The 18,416-nt window shown below is 37.1% G+C and overlaps 1 pseudogene; it reads left to right on the top strand.

Moving 5' to 3' along the window:
* The window catches only part of LOC122747937, an 81,723-nt pseudogene extending 75,960 nt beyond the window's left edge, over positions 1 to 5,763 (top strand).
* Positions 5,764 to 18,416: the final 12,653 nt, after the last annotated feature.

Here is an 18,416-nt window from a genome sequence, read left to right as displayed (position 1 = left end):
TTGTTCTTCTCTGCTACCATAACAGCTTTTTATGGCCAAGTTCATATTTGGTTTTTTGCTCATTTCTTTCTCTTTTATTTCTTGACTTTTAACTTTATGTTAAAGTTGGGTTCTGTTCATCTGGAGGTGAGAAGGCATTGTTTCAAGCTTCAGATTTATTGAGCTACTGTTTTCAGCGCTAGTTCTGGAGGTCTCTAATTTTTCAATGCTTTTAAAGTGGCATGATCTGGAGAGAGGTGTGGTCATTCCTTTCCTGGTCTGTGCCCAGGGTGCTTACCATGAAGGGTCCCTGTTTCCCTGTATCCACAAGTACTAGGGCTCTTCTCTCTCTATTTCTCTTAGAACTGACACCAGGGCTCCTGTTCCCAACTACAAGTACTCCCCTCTCCTTCCTTAACTGTGACCTGAAACTACATATGGGCAAATCAACAGGTCCCTGACCCTAGCCAAAAGTATCCTGTATTCTCTTTCTGACCAGTTGTGTGAGCCCCGTGCTTTTTCTAGGCTGAGAGTTCCTGAAGCTGCTGTTGCTACTTCAAGGCCCACAGCTGGCATAACCCACCCTGGTTGCACAGACCTCTCCTGACAACATCATAAGTTGCCTTGGGTTGGCAAAATGTCTCATGTTGACCTTTTGTGTTCTCTGCCATTCCAGAATTATATTCGAGGCATCATTTCAAAGTTGTTTGGAGGACAATAGTGGGAGAGTTCAATTGAGTTGCTACCTTTACTTTCCCCTTCTTGGCTCTTCACAAATGCATTCCAATAATTGCATTTTAATGTAATTTGTTTTCTTTGAAAAATGATTATTTTATTTCTTACACTTACAAATGCTATTCTGAAAAGATGTCCATATGTTTCAACAGACTGCTAAATAACTCATAACCAAAAATAAATAAATAAATAATGGGATGGGGGGAGAGTTCTATACCAATGGAAGACTTTTAGACTTATACCATGGAAGGTTCTGTACCTGGCCTAACCCTAGAATGTGACTGAGATGTAAAAATAAATTATCAATCACTGAAAAAATAGTATAATACTAGGTGAAAAATTCATAAATGTCAATACGAATCTGAAATTTCACGAGTCTCTAACTGTAGAGGGAGCTATCAGGAAAAAAATAGTAAACATAAAGTATTATGGGTAGGGGGGTGAGGAATGGAAGGGGAAGGAAATATTTATGATGGGGTAGAAAGGATTAATTGTCTTTATAGATACTAGCAGGCAAAGCCACCCAACCTGCCATTTCTAAGTAAAAGATCAATTTGTGAGTCGGTGGGAACATGTGCCTGGACAGATTGAATTTATGACTTTAATCTAAAACTGAAAAGGAAATTCAGTAACAAGAAAGCCATGGGATAGTACACTCCTTGTTCATTTCTTTTCTAATCAAAGAAAAGATGCTATTCTCACTGAGTTTTGACAGAGCACCATAAGTTGGGTTGGACATCAACCTGCTTGCATTCCAAGATTTTGGATTATTTGTTTTTGAATTTTATCATCCAGTGTTTGCTTCAGCTACTTATTCCACTGAGTCACATTCCATTAATGAATTTGTATGCATGTTTTCTAAATGAAGAAGAAAAAAAGAGAAATAAAGCCCTTTCCCCCCCAAACATCCTGGAAATGAATTATTTCATGATTTTTATCTCCAAGGGCCCTGCCACCAAGGTGACAACTTTAATGCCCAAAATATAAAGCATCGTTAATATTATTTATGTTTAAAAGGAGTGTGTTCAGAATCTTCAGCTATCTTTAAAATCAGTGTATCAGAATAATGTTGGAATTCATTCAGGTCCAAAGGCAAGTGGACTGTGACTCAATAAAAATATAAAAATACACACATTACCTAATCCTTTATTCACCCTAAATGTGTGCCCATTATCATGTGCAGCTTTGTGCAGCTGGAGAATAGTTTGTGAGAAAACAAAACAAAACAAATCTCTGAGGATTGTAATAAACTACAAGTTTATCAAGACTATCAATAGTGTGACATGGAAGGAAAAAAAAAAGCTAACACAAACATGGGCTGCATTAATAGGGGCATGGTTTAATTTAAGACTAGACAGGTGATAATTTCAACATATTCTGCCCTGGTTAGGCCTTTATGCCTCTTGAACTCACCAGAGTGACACTGAACCTGGATATGTACATTCTGGACATATCTTCCTATTAGAGAGAGAAAGACTAAACACCAAAGATACAGCCCCAGAGTTGAGGATCACGCATGCCTAGGCCCCTTGCTGAAGGAGGATGAGCTGAGCAGCCCTTCCCCCACACTTCATAGATAGTCATGCAGAACCCTGCTGCCCTAATACATAGCCTAAAGGAAAGAGGACACCCAGTTGCTCACTATTAAATAACCACCAGTCCATCAGTTCTTCTTGCTCAGTGGCCAATAAGGAAATTCTTTTATCATGCGAGTGCACCATTCCCTCTCAATGTTGAATGTATAAGTGGTGGGCCAGAAATAAGGTCAGTTTTGCACATGACTTCATTAATGCATGTTACAATAATACTCCATCATTTACAGAAATTGATTCAAAGGATGACAGGGTAGAGCATGAGAATTAGACCACTGGTGTGGGAACAGGAATGGAGAAAAAAACTCAAAATGAGTATTACATCCTGAAGATAGAAAATGATCGGATTATATGACACTAGTCAAGAATGGAAATAATTTAGATTATCGCTTCTTTATGAAAGTGTCCTGACTTTGTAAAATTATACCTTCCTTGGTTTGATGCCTATTTACCTGCTCTAAATAATTATATATATATACACAGACATATATATGTATATACATATATAATATATATAATAGATATATAAATATATAAGTTTATATATACATATATATACATATATACATAAACACACACATCATCCTGGACACACACACATATCATGTGTGTGTGTGTGTGTGTGTGTGTGTGTGTGTGTCCAGGAATCAAAGAATCAAAGTCAAACTCATTGGCATATAGGTTGAAGAGTTCTGCTTCTTCTGTTTTTCTGAAAATCTCAACAGCATTTTCCTTTCTATAATCCTGTGCTATCTCTATGCTTAATCATGGTCTTTCAAAGATCACTGACTGGATATCAGTCCTCAAATATGTCAGTCCATTCCATATCCTGTGACATAGTTCCTGAGGGTCAGGTGACTTCTATTAATCAAGAGAATCTAGGTGGCCTGGCTATTCCCCTATTTTCTGAGGTTTTCAACTCAGTAATTGTTCTGTCCTTTACATTTCCCTCTTGGCTAGGGAAACAGAAGCAAAATAAATGTTCAACAGCACTGTTTTCTCTCTTTCATCCAGTATAATAACCCTATCTACTCGGGGGAGTCATCTGATCCATTCTTTGTGCCTCCTATTTTCTTCAAAATGGCTACAAAACCACATAATACTCCATATTGTCTCTCTGTACCTTTGTATTTGCTCTGCCCCACATGTGAAATGCTCTTTCGCTTCAACTCTGCCTTTAGGCTTCCCTGGATTCCCTCATCTTCAGCAGAAAGCTTTCCTTGGTCCTTTTATGTCCTACTGCCTTTTCCTCTAAGATGATTTTTCAATGGCTTTGTATGTATTATATATGTACCATCTCCCTCGTTAGAATGTGAGCTCATTGAGAGCCCTGGCAGGTTGTATTTTTGTGATCTTAAAGATTTTCCACAGGAAGTAACAGTGTCTGGCACATAGTAAAAGCTTAAAAAATGGTTGTTGACTAAGAGAATATGAAATTAAAGATTTATTTCCTAACTTTTATCAGTAACAAGTAATTATAGTAATTTCATATTTAATATAAGGAAGACCCCTATGAAAATCAGAGGTGTCAGGAAAATAAAAATGAAACCAAAAAACATTGGATATGAAATCAGAAGACTTCTTAGTTGTTTACTAGATATTAAATATCTAATTATTAAATTATTAAATATCTTTTATTATTAAAGTATTAATTATTAAATACTCTTTGTACTCATTCTAAAAAAAAAAATGAAATACCTCAGAATGTAGTGAGCTCCTCAGACTAAGAGGTGTTCAAATGAAGGCTGGATTACCACTTGACAGAGATCTCATAGATAATATGCATCAGTCAGGTTATTGGAACAAATGACCTCTCAAGTCTATTTTGTTTCCTCTTTTGTTTCTACAAGTCTGTTTGATCCTACCTCTTCTCAACCATATGAATGAAAGCAATTTGATATGATTTTTAAATAATAATTGTTTTTAAAATGTTGTCAGAAAATGAAAATTTCTTTGATAACTGAATTGCTCCATGGAATACAGGAAAAGTATCTGAGTCACAATTTACCTGTAAATGAAATAATGTTGAATCTATTTGCCTTGTGGTTTCCCAGATTGTTCAAATCGTTTTTCTTATATTGCCAAGAAGAGTTTGAATAGTATAGATGCTGATAAACCAAAGAGAATACCTAGGAGTGTACTTAGAATGGTCAAGAGTCACTTGAGTCCACCAGGATGAGTCTGGTTCACAACCATCAGTGGAGATCCCTCTCATCTCACTTGGTCTCAGGGCCCCAACCCGAGGCAACCAACACCACCACAGAGAGAGAAAAGGACTAGTTCCATAAACTTTTTATTGGAGGCCTGAGATTTGAAACGACAGAAGAAAATTTGAGAAACTACTATGAACAATGGGGAAAACTCACAGACTGTGTGGTTATGAGGAATCCAGGGGATTAAGCTTTGTAACATTTTCACCTGGGGCTGAAGTAAATGCAGCCATGTCTGGAAGACTTCATTTGATCAAGGGAAGAGTAGTTGAGCCTAAGAGAGCTGTGGCCAGAGAAGAATCTGGAAAATCTGGTGCTCATGTTACTGTGAAGAAACTGTTTGTTGGTGGAATTAAATAAGACACTGAAGAATATCACCTTAGAGATTACTTTGAGAAATATGGGAAAATAGATACTATTGAAATAATTACAGATAGACAGTCTGATAAAAAAGGGGGGGTGGGCTTTGGTTTTGTTACAATTGATGACCATGATTCTTTTGATAAAATTGTATTGCAAAATACCACATCATCAGGGGCAGCTAGGTGGCACAGTGGATAAAGAGCTAGCCCTGGATTCAGGAGGACCTGAGTTCAAATCCAGCCTCAAAAATTTGACACTTACTAGCTGTGTGATGCTGGGCGAGACACTTAACCCCCATTGCCCTGCAATAAACAAACAAATGAATAAGTGAATAAAAGCACAAAGTAAAAATCCCACATCATCAATGGCCATAATGCAGAAGTAAGAAAAACTTAATCTACAAAAGAGATGCAGGAAATTCAGGGTTCTAGGAATGGAAGAGGAGGAAACTTAGGTTTGGGGGATTCCTGTGGTGGTGGTAGAAATTTTGGACCAAGCCCAGGCAGTAATTTCAGAGGGGGATATGCAAGTGGCCATGGATTTGGAGATGGTTACAATGGATATGGAGAAGGACCAGGAGGTTCAATTTTGGAGGTAGTCCTGGTTATGGAGGAGAAAGAGGAGGATATGGCGGTGGAGGACCTGGCTATGGCAACCAGGGTGGGGGCTACAGAGGTGGTTAGGACAACTATGGAGGAGGAAATTATGGAAGTGGGAACTACCATGATTTTGGAAACTATAATCAGTAACCTTCAAACTATGGTGCAATGAAAAGTGGAAACTTTGGTGGTAGTAGGAACATGGGAGGACCATATAGTGGAGGAAACTATGGTCCAGGAGGCAGTGGAGGAAGTGGGGATTATAGAGGGAGGAGCCACTATTGAGCTTTTCTGCCTGTTTTCCATGGGCTTCAGTATATATAAAGGAGAGGATGAGAGCCCAGAGGTAACAGAACAGATTCAGGTTATCAAAATAACAATTTTAAGGAAACTCTTATCTCAGTCATGCATAAATATGCAGTGATATGGCAGAAGACACCAGAGCAGAAGTAGAAAGTCATTTTGTGAATGGATTGGATTAGTTAATAACATTACCTTCCTGTGGAGGAAGGCTTGTAAAACACACACACACACACACACACACACACACACACACACACACTGCCTTTGAGACAGTTTCTTCTTAGCTTTTTAATTGTTGTTCCTTTCTAGTGGTCTTTGCAAGAGTGTAGAAGCATTCCTTCTTTGATAATTTTAAATTTGAAAGTTTCAGGTGACATGTGAAACCTTTTTTAAGATTTTTCTCAGTTTTGAAAAGACTGGATCATGTTGTAATAAGACATAATGTTTTCCTTTAAAAATATTTAAGTGTGTGTGGAGAGTTAACAAGCTGTTATACATTTATAATTTAATAAAATAATTCTAAAGGAAAAAAAGTCACAAGTCACAGGAACGTGGGCTAGCCAAAACAAATCTGAAGCTATATTATAAAGTAGCAGTCATCACAACTATTTGATACTGGGGCAGCTAGGTGTCATAGTGGATAAAGCACTGGCCTTGGATTCAGGGGAAACTGAGTTGAAATTCAGCCTCAGAAACTTGACAATTAATAGCTGTGTGACCCTGGGCAAGTCAATTAACCCTCAATGCCTCACCAAAAAACAAACAAAAACTATTTGATACTGGCTAATAAATAAAGTGGTATATTAATGTGATAGATTAGGCACAGGAGACACAGTAGAAAATTACTATAATAATCTAATGTTTAATAAACCAAAAGACTCGAGCTTCTGGGATAAGAACTCACTATTTGATAAAAATTGCTGGGAAAACTGGAAGATAATATGGCAGAAATAAGGCATAGACCAACCTCTTACACCATATACCAAAATAAGGTCAAAAGGGGTACATGATTCAGACATGATGGGTAATACCATAAATAAATTAGGAGAAGAACTAGTTTACCTCTCAGATCTATGGAGAGGAGAAGAATTTATGACCAAACCAGAAAGAGAGAAGATTGTGAAATGCAAAATGAATGATTTTGATTAAATTAAATTAAAAACATTTTGTACAAACAGAAGAAATGCAACCAAGATTAGAAGGGAAGCAGAAGTCTGGGAAACATTTTTTTACAGCCAGTGTTTCTGATAAAGGCCTCATTTCTAAAATATGTAGGCAACTAAATCAAATTTTTAAGGATGCAAGTCATTCCCCAATTGAGAAATGGTCAAAGGATATATGAACAGGCAGTTTCCAGATGAAGAAATCAATGCTATGTTGCCTTATGAAAAAAAAAATTTCTAAATCACTACTGATTAGAGAAATGCAATTTAAAACAACTCTGAGGTATCACCTCAAACCTATAAGATTGACTAATATGACAAAGGAAAATAATAAATGTGAGAGAAACTGCAGAAAAATTGGAATACTAATGCATTGTTGGTGGATTTGTGAACTGATCTAACCATTCTGGAGAGCAGTTTGGAACTATGTCCAAAGGGCCATAGGGCAGTCCATACCCTTTGACCCAGTAATACCACTACTAGGTCTGTATCACAAAGAGGTCATAGAAAAGGGAAAAGGACCCACATGTACAAAAATATTTATAGCAGCTTTCTTTGTGGTGGCAAAGAACTGGAAATCAAAGGAATGTCCATCAATTGGGAAGTGGCTGAACAAATTGTGGTATATGAATGTAATGGAATATGATTGTGATGTAAAAAATGAACAGCCAGATTTAAGGAAAAACCTGGAAAGACTTAAATGGACTGATGCTGAATGAAGTGAGCAGAACCAACAGAACATTGTGCACAGTAACAGCAACATTGTGTGATGATCAAAAGTGATAGACTTAGCTCTTCTTAGTAATACAATGATCCAAGACACTTTCAAAGAACATATAATGGAAAATGTTCTTCACATCCAGAAAAAAGAACTGTGGATTCTGAATGCAGATTGAACCATACTGTTTGTACTTTTGTTTTTGTTTTTGCTTTTTTCCTTTTTGAGGTTTTTCCCATTTGTTCTGATTCTTCTTTAACAACATGACCAATGAAGGAAAAAAGTCACTTCAGTTTATTCCCTATGTCAACAGAAAATTGGTCAAGAGATTTAGGGGTTAATAACCTTGAGAAGGGAAGGTTCAGGGAGGACATGGTAGATATAAGCAGTTTAGGCTACCTGATGAGAAAGAGACTGGATCTAACTTTTGTTGTTGTTCCAGATGGCAAAATTAGTAGCAATGTGTGGAAATTACAAAGGGACAAATTTAATCTTTACATAAAGAAATTGTCTTATCAGCTATTCAGAAAGGGCTGATATAAGGAGCACTGTTGTCCTTCATGGGTAACCTTCAAAAAAGTGTTTAATGACAATTTGAGTACATTGTAGTAGGAATACTTTTTTAGGTAAAAGCTGATCAGACTAAATGGCTAGTTCTAAGAGTTCTTAAATTCTGTATTTCTTCATATATACATTCTTTTCCTTTTTGCTGATTTCTTTTACTTCCTTTCCTTTATTTTTAATAATCAGAGTATCACATAAAGAACAGTATCATAATATGCATCCCCATCTGTGTTGATTCAGAAATGGCATCAAGTAACTCATCCATGAAGAGTTAATTTGCAGAACCTTACTCCTCGAGGTTGGGCTGAGATTTATTGGGGCCTCACAGATTGGAAATATGCTTGCTCCTATCACACCAAACATGGCACAGATAAATCTTGACTTATTTGTAAAGTTGTTGGAAACAACAATCTTGAGATGATGCTTTGACCGAATCATGTTTTGGCAAGGGGGATACAATGCATCTCATGGAATCCTGCCCTGGTGATTAGGCCTATTAAAGCACTCTTAGAGCATATGGTCACAGTGGAGGGGAAATTAGCCTCATGCTACACATCCATTTCTGGTTGTATATTTTTGGACACACCTCATTAGTGCCCCCTCCTTTCCAATATATCTCCTCTAAATGGCTTGTGTTGCATGTTATTTTAATAGTGCATTATTTAGTACCCTCCAATGGCTTCCTAGTCATACTTGGTTGCTTGCCTCCCCCTCTTCCCTCATGCTTCACCTCCAAATTACAATTATACTTGATCAACAGTAATTCCATTGGCTCCTTGCTCTAATGGAATCAACAGTGGTTGGTTTTGCTATTGTTAATTTCCCTAAAAACATGTAGGTTGGATGTTTAATGAAAACCATTTAGTGCTTATTACATCCCAACCTTCATTCAAAAGCCTGCAGAGAGGAGGTGAGGAAGGCAGAGTAGGGTAGCAAGGGAGAAAAGAATAGGAGCAAGTCTTATGTATTCAGATTCATTGATGGCTGATAGTAAGCCAAGGGGAAGTAGTTGGATAGGACTTCTTACACCCATCTTGTATCATAAGGCTAACCCCAAAGGAGAATCATAAAGCTGACTCTGTCACTTACACAAATCATTCATCTTTTTTTTTTTTTCAGGGCAATGAGGCTTAAGTGACTTGCCCAGGGTCACACAGCTAATTAAGTATTAAGTGTCTGAGGCTGAATTTGAACTCAGGTCCTCCTAAATCCAAGGCCAGTGCTTTATCCACTGCACCACTTAGCTGCCCCTCATCTCCTTTAAATATTTCTCCCTTGAAATATAGGTAGAAAGTGTAAGAAGAAGCTAGGTGAACCGAGAAGGAACATAAACACTCAAAGGATCACAAGCCAGGCAGTTTATTTTATTTTGTTTGTTTTTGTTTTTTGTTTGTTTTTGTTTTTGTTTGTTTGTTTGTTTTTGAGGGTCAATTTGGATTAAGTGTCTTACACAGCTAGTAAGAGTTTAGTGTCTGAGACCGGATTTGAACTCAGGTCCTCATGAATCCAGGGCCAGTGCTCTATCCACTGCACCACCTAGCTGCCCCTAGGCAGTTTATTAATCACAGACATGCAAACAATTGCTTCTCCAGCCCTTCAGACCCATGCATATATGCATGGGGATGGCAAATCCCTGCTTTGGGATATGTACCCTGATCAAGAGCCCAATGTTCTGGATCTCTGTCCTTATATCTGAATGCTGGGCATATTCATAGGGACTAAATGAAGGATTAGACACTCTTCAAATACGTTAAAGATAAAAAGGTGCAGAGGGAATTGTTGTCCAGTTATTTCAGTTGTGTCCAACTCTTTATGACCCCATATGGGGTTTTCTTTGCAAAGTTGCTGAAGTGGTTTGTCATATCCTTCTCTAAATCAGTTTACAGATGAGAAAATGGAGGAAAACATGATTAACTGACTAGCCCAGTGTCACACAGCTAGTAACTAACTGTCTGAGGACAAATTTGGACTCAAGTCTTCCTGACTTCAGGCCTGCCACTCTATCTACTGTACCACCTAAATTCCCCACAAAGGGTATAGAATAGTATAATATACCTAATATGATATAACTTAATTTAATATAACCTAAGCTAACATAATATGTTATGATATGATATAACATAACATCACAACAAAACTTAAAATGATACAATATAAAGAATGTCCTGAAAAATTCATTCTTTTTTCTAAATGCTCTTCTTTGTATAGAGAACAGGCCTAGGACCATTGATGATGCAGATTTCTACAAATTATAAGAATGTCTTCCTTAGAGTTGTCCAAAAGTGGAAAGAGCTACGTCTAGTGGTAATATATTTCTTTCCACTAGTTCTTCTCAAAAGGAAACTGTATAAGAGTATTTGAAGGATGCTATGGAAATGATTCTTTCTCAACCTCTGTTCACCCTCCCACCTGTGGGATTATATGATTCCCTTCTTAAGATTTTAAGTATCTAAAGTCTAAAGTGGCTAGCATGGTACTTGACAAAGATTAGATGCTTTTGACATATTTGACTAATTGAATAAAATCTACTCTGTGTACTGAAATAAATATTTATTCTAATAAATTGGGAATGATTGCTAAAATTGGTTACAAAATTTGAATGACCCCTTCCATGTTCCCTGGGACAGAATTTGGATCTCAGGCTTGAAGATTTCTGACCAGTTTAAACTGCCATTAAATTTCTACATTTTCTTTTGTTCAAGAGAAAGGAATACAATAGTCATCTAGGGTGACTGCTTGTTTACCAGTGGAAGTAGACCTGCTAATCTGTGGAAAAGCATCTTTGTCATGCAAAGAATAATGTAAAGTGTTCAAAAAGTAACATTCTTGATTAGATAGCACTCTACAGCTCCATATCAGTCCTCAGGGAAAATATTCATCTAATAGGGAAGTGAAAGAACTGAGCTTTAATGTAACTGTGCTAGTTGGTGGGAAGGGGGTACTGGAGAAAATTTGGTGTCCTTAGTCTCAAAAATATATCTTAACTATAAGAACACATAGAAGTTTTGTGTAGAGAGAAACCCCTTAATGTCCACTGAAGAAATATACCTGGGCCTCTCAATTACTTTCAGTTAATAGTATTGTGAATGTGTCTTCTTAACATGGCCCTGAGCAATTTCACTTCATATTTAATAAGTATTGGTTTGAATGAATGAATTGTGAATCTGACTGCATGAAATAATAAACCTCCCAGTTTGGGGCTTTGATAATTTCTTTAGAGACTGTAATTCCCCATTCATTGATTACAGTTATGTGGGAAGAAGGTAGGGTTGTACAGTAAAAAGCAGCACTGGCCTTGGCATCTTGAAATTTAGTCCCAGCACTGCACTAAATTGCTATGTTAATCTGGTCACTCTATTTAAAGTCTCTAGGGATCAATTTCCCCATTGGTAAAATGAGGGGATAATGTCTAGGGTTCCCTAGTTTTAACATGCTACTATTGACATACTATGATTCTGGGGCAAGTCATAACTTCATTTTCTTAATTTCTTAATTTTTATTATTATGATCATGGAAAAAAAGGAGGATTGCATTAAAAACTGAGAACTCATGTTGGAAGTTTTGCCTTGGTGTGTGTGTGTGTGTGTGCATGTGTGTGTGTGTGTGTGTGTGTGTGTGTGTGTGTGTGTGTATCAAATTTGGGTGGCCTGGTAATGTAGTAATAGAGTTCTGGGCCTGGAGTTAGGAAGACTATACTTCATGAGTTCAAATCTGGCCTCAAACACTGGGCAAGTCACTTAATCCTATTTGCCTCGGTTTCCTCATCTGTAAAATGAGCTGGAAAAGGAAATAGCAAACTACTATAGTATCATTGACAAGAATACTTCAAAACATGGTCAAGAAAAATCAAACACAGCTGAAATGACTGAACAAACACCACCACAACAAGATGAAGTTGTTATTATGAAGAGTAATACAAAATGTCCCAGAAAGATCTATAGATCTGATTTCAGAATAACTATATGATATTCCTCAACCCTACCACTTAGTAGGTCTGAACTTGTATATTTCACAATATCTTTCAGGAAAAGTCCAATTGAGGAAACCGTGGTTATTTAATCACAAAGTAAAAGAATTCATGAGTTGGAAGAAACCTCAGCAATCATCTATTGCAACCTGTACATGAAAGAAAATCCTTCCATGGCATTCCCAACTCATGGTTGTAATAGAATCTTCTGGGAGACTTTTGGGAAAGATGGCCAAAGCAGCACATTAACTGTAGTGCATTCCACATGGTCTTAAGTCTGAATTAAAATCCAGGCTCTGTCAAATGCATCTTGGGTGACCTTTGGCAATTCCACTTTTCTGAATCTCTGTTTCCTCTGAGACTACATCATCTTAGAATTCCTTTTATTTATAAATCCTATGCTACTAGTTCATTCATCTGTAAGGTTGGGTGAGGTCTGACTAAGATTTAATGTCTTTCAAGAGACTAATATTTTAAATGAGTACTATATGAAAGGGGGAACTTCGATCTCCCCAAATAATTGGTTATTAATAATAATTTTTCATTTCTGGTACTAAATGACATGAGAAGATCCATCTAATTCCATGTCATCTCTACCATTATTGAAACTTTGTGTTCCTGGTTTAGAGGGTTAGAAGAGCAAAATGTAATCAGCAGAGGACCCTTGCCAAAACTGAATAATAATTTCATAGGTTCTATATACTTTTATTTATTCATTTTTTTTGCTAGGCAATGAGGGTTAAGTGACTTGCCCAAGGTCACACAGCTAGTAAGTGTCAAATGCTGGATTTGAACTCACGTACTCCTGAATCCAGGGCTGGTGCTTTATCTACTACACCACCTAGCTGCCTCCAGTTCTATAGACTTGAAATGACCTATGCCTTATTATCAAGGGAGGCCAATATCCAGAGGCAAACAGAATGTCATAAATCTGAGAAGCAGAAAAGCTCTGTAGTTAGAACGATGAAAAAAGAGCAAAGAGGGGCTTATGAGAAAGATTATGAAAGGGTTCCACTTTCCTCTGCTGGAGAAATATAAACAGAAGAAAAAAAGATCTAAGATAAAGCAATAGGAGAAACAACAGAACCAAAATCTTCCAGGGTATTTCATCAATTTAGCAGGAGCATAGATAAGGTAAATCGATATTCCCGAAAGGAAGTAATTGATCTCACAATCTAAACATTAGACCACACATAAAGAAACAATGAATTTAGGAAGCAAATAGCAGGAAAAGAGTAGAGGTAACACTATTTACAAGAACAAAGATTTGGTAAGATCATAAGAATCACAGGACAGATTGGCCAGATTAAATCAGGGATTTTATCTGTGTGTGTGTGTGTGTGTGTGTGTGTGTGTGTGTGTTTATGTGTTTGTGCATGCATGTGAATGTGTGTGCTGCATCCATATAGAAGTCTGATGATGGCTATGGCTCCCCCTGAGAACTTTTTTCATTCTTTTATTTTTTATTTTAATTTTTAAATTATTTTATTTTAAAAAATATTTTATTATTTTTATTATTTTCTAGGTTCAAATTTTTCTCCATCCCTCTTCACCTCCCCTCTCCCCAAGACAGCAAGCAATTTCATATAGGTTATATATATACAGTCACAGTAAACATATTTCTGCATTACTCATTCTGTGAAAGAAGAATCAGAGCAAAAGGGAAATATCTCAAAATAGAAAAAGACAAAAAATAGAAATAGTATGGTTCAATCTGTATCTAGATTCCATAGTTCACTTTTTCTGGATTTGGAGAGCATTTTCCATCATGAGTCCTTTGGAACTATCTTAGACCATTGTATTGCTGAGAAGAGTCAAGTCTATCACAGTTGATCATCACATAATGCTGTTGATACTGTGAACAATATTTTCCTGGTTCTGCTCATCTCACTCAGCATCAGTTCATGTAAATCCTTCCAGATTTCTCTGAAATCTGCCTGCTTATAGTTTGTTCACAATGATTTTTTAAAACTTTGTGTTCTAAATTTTCTTCCTCCTTTCCTCCTCACCCCTCTCTGTGGAATCATGCAATTCAATATAAGACATAAATGTGTAATTATGTCAAACATCTTTACATTATTCAAGTTGTGAAAGAAAATAGAACAACTTTAGAAAGAGTAACTAACAAATAAAATTATGCTTCAATCTGTATTCAAATACCATCAGTCCTTCCTGTGTTGATGGTTGCATTTTTCATAATTCCTTGTGATAGCATACTGCCCATTATTTCTTCCATAGATACTATTGTTAACTGTATTACCCTCCATCCTATTCCCTCCCCTTTATATTTACTCTATTTTCTATCTTCTTTCACCCTATCCATCCTTGAAAGTGTTTTGATTTTTCCTTCCCCCTCCACCAATCTTCCCTCCCTTCCTTTGCTTCTCCTTGCCTTTACTCTTTCCTCTCCCACTTTGCCTTAGGGCAAAATATATTACTATACCCATTGGAATGTTTCTTATTCTCTCTTTGAGCCAATTCTGATGAAAGTAAGGCTCACTCACTCCCATACTCCTTCCCCATCTTCCCCTCCACTCCATAAGCTTTTTCTTGTTTATTTTATGTGAGCTACTTTAGGCTTTTCTACCTCTCCCTTTCTCTTTCTTCCAATGCCTTCCTCTTACCCCTTAACTTTATTTAAAAGATGTAATCATGAGTCAGCTGGTGACACCGTGGACAAAGCACCAGCCCTGGACCCAGGAGGCTCCAAGCCCAAATCCAGCCCCGGATATAAGGCAACCCACCCTGATTGCCCCACAAAAAACGAGGATAAATGCTTTCCAAATATGATCCCTTCATATTCATTTCACACTTGTGCCCTCTTTCTAAGTATATTCCTTTTAGCTGACCTAATACTGAGAAACTTCTTATGAGTTGCAAGTATTGTCTTCTCATGTAAGAATGTTAATAGTTTAACATTTTGGTATCCCTCATGATTTCTTTTTCCTGTTTGCCTTTTCATGCTTCTCTAGGGTCTTGTATTTGAAAGTCAAATTTTCTATTAAGTTCAGGTCTTTTCATCACCAATGCATAAAAGTCCTATTTTTCATTGAAGTCTCAGTTTTCTCCTGAAAGATTATACTCAGTTTTGCTGGGTATGTGATTTTAGGTTGTAATGCCAGTTCCTTTGCCCGATGGAATATCATATTCTATGCTCTCTGGTCTTTTAATATAGAAGCTGCTAGATTTTGTGTTATCCTTACTATGGCTCCACAGTATTTGAATTCCTTTTTTTCTAGCTGCTTGCAGTATTTTTCTCCTTGACCTGGAATTTGGCTATAATATTCCTGGAAGGTTTCCTTTTGGGATCTCTTTCAGCAGGTCATCAGTGGATTCCTTCAATTTCTATTTTACCTTGGGCTTCTAGAATATCAGAGCAATTTTCCATGACAGTTTGTTGGATGATATGTAAGCTCTTATTTTTATCATGGATTTCAAGTAGTCCAATGATTTTCAAATTATATCTCCTGAATCTGTTTTCCAGGTCAGCTATTTTTTCCAAGGAGATATTTCATATCACCCTCTATTTTTTTCTTCAGTTTGATTTGCTTTACTGTGTCTTGGATTCACATAAATTCACTAGCTTCCATTTGTTCAATCCTAATTCTTAGGAAATTATTTTCTTCAGAGAGCTTTTGTATCTCTTTTTGCAATTGGCTTTTCAAACTTTTGACTTTTTTTCATGACTCTCCTGCATCACTCTCATTTCTCTTTCCATTATTTCCTCTACCTCTCTAAATTTTCCCTCTATCTCACTTACTTTCTCTTCAAAGTACTTCTTGAGTACTTCCATGGCCTGAGACCAATGCATATTTTTTGGAAGCTTTGGATGTAGGAGCTTTAACTTTGTAATTATCTTATTCTGACAGTGTATTCTGGTCTACCTTTCTCCCCCAAAAAGTTTTTGATGGTCTTCTGTTTTCTCTTCTTACTTATCATGACCTCCTATTTCTTGGCTCTTAACTCCTTCTTAAAATGTAGTGCTACTTCCAGGACACACTCTTCTGAGCTACAGCTTGGCTCAGGGTGTGATTGGGCTTGTTCTCAGACTACCTGGCCTGTGAGTAACCACATTCCATATTCTCTTTGACCCAGAAACAGAAGTCTGATTGAAACCTGATTCTCTATGACCTGAACCTTAGACTGCCTGTGCCCCTCCCCCACTGGGTGGCTATACCTCAAATTTGCTTGCTGGTTCAGAATGTGGGTGCCCTGCCCCAGTTCTAGCAAAGATTGGAGCTATTTCCTCCAACCACTGGACCCTCTCAATGGTCCATGAGCCAAACTTCAAGAAGAAGCAGCTGGAGATTCCAAGGCTCTGGAAATGCTGCTTCCTCAAGGATGGTCCTGCTCTGAGTGCTGCACTCCTCTTTCAGCCAGAATAGCAATTGATCCCAGTCACCTAATTAAGCTGTATTTGGCTGGAAAGAATCTCACTCTGTTCTTATGTGGATTATGCTGTTTGAAGAGTTGTTTTATGGCATTATTTTTGGAGGTATATGGACAGTTTGTTGGGAGCTGAGACAGTCACAGTCTTTCCTCTGCCATCTTGGCTCCACCCCTCCTGTTCTTTTAAACACAACTGAAAGATATGATCATTTCTGTTAGGTGATAGTAAAAATAAAAGGTGCATTTTTCCCATCCAAGCTCATAGAAAATCTTGAAATCTATTCATAGACATGGGCTAACAATACCTAATCTAACGCTAATGTACATTTAAATGATAAATTCCATCTATAACATTGTTATATCCAACTTATGCTTAAAGATTCCCATGTTGGAAAACTCCCTCTTGTCCATTACCTTTTAGTATAGCCAGATACTAAATTTCAGGAGGTTATTCTATTTGACAACAGACTTGCTGTTAAAGGCTGGTTTCACTGGGCACCCCCATTCCCTTTTTAAAAAAGTTGTTTTACATGATAGGCATTCATAAGAAGAAACAGTTGTACACTCAAAAGTGCATTGCATGGTTAAGCATACAATTCTGGTTCATTCTCCCCACTACCAATTTGCTTTGTGACCTTTATGTCTTTGATCAAGTCATTTCACTTTGAATTGTCTCATACTTTTTCATTTCCCCACATTCCCTTGCATATAAGAATTCAATAAACATTTGTCAGGAGTTAGAAAGACCTGAGTTTAAATCCAGTCTTGGACATTAGCTGAGTTGCCCTTGGCAAGTCACTGAACCTCTGTTCGCCTCAGTGTCTTCAAATTTGAAATGGGAATAGGAATAGCATGTGTTTCCCAAAGTTGTTGTAAGAATCAAATGAGATATTCATAAAGCACTTAGTACAATGTCTGACACATAGGCATTCAATAAATTCTTGTTTTCTTCCTTCTTCCTTCCCTCTTCTTCTTGTCACCCCTCACCCCTGAATCATCTAGTTTTTATGCTCTTTCTCAAGAAGTTTAAGAGGTGGAGCTCATATCAACAAAAACCAGTTACATTTATTTTATTAGTTCAGTTCTGGCTGTTGCAAAGCATGAAATATCATTGAATCCCCTGAGCTAAACAGGTTACTGGGGTCTATTGCTCTGACTGATGCAATTAGAGATTTCTCTGCCAGACACAGTACATGGCTAGTCATATATTTTTTTCATTCTTTCAGTGGGATACAAGTGGATTTCAATCTTGGAAATGATTTTTAACAGTTTAAATAATTGAATAGCACTTAGCAGGTTCAGGTTATTATTTCTCTGATATACCATGTGTGGATGTAGAGGCAAAATCAAGTGAAATGTAATGAAAGAGTATGAGTGGTCCTTTCCTCTCTAAGAAAGTGCTTTTTTCTTTAAAATCTTTCCAGTTGTGAATACTACATCTTGCTTTTCAGGTCATCAAACCTGCTTTGGTTTATGTTGGATTTATAGTTCTGAAGCGGTTCAGCTGTGGTGTGTTAGTTGTTAGATGTAGTAGCTTTCTAACTATTCTTGAATACTTCTTTAGCTCAGGGAAGTTCTAACCCAGCTTTAATCTGTTTCTAAGGCCTAGCCTTTGGAAACAAGGCTGACTAACAACCTCCTGCTGTACAGTTCCAATGGGAAAAAAGGAATTCTTAAAAGTTGGTTTCCTAATTTTCTGAGAAGCAGACATAAATCCCCTCACCTCATAAAGCATGCTGCTACTCCAAGCCTTGCTTTGTTCATCTTGGAAATGGGGATAATATCATGTAGTTGTCTGTTTCAGTGGTGTCCATATCTATTTTCAACTAGGAGC

Source organism: Dromiciops gliroides, chromosome 3 (genome assembly GCF_019393635.1).
Source record: "Dromiciops gliroides isolate mDroGli1 chromosome 3, mDroGli1.pri, whole genome shotgun sequence".
Classification (NCBI taxonomy): Eukaryota; Metazoa; Chordata; class Mammalia; order Microbiotheria; family Microbiotheriidae; genus Dromiciops; species Dromiciops gliroides.
The sequence above is the reverse complement of the archived record's forward strand: the minus strand, read 5'-3'. Positions and strand labels throughout refer to the sequence as shown.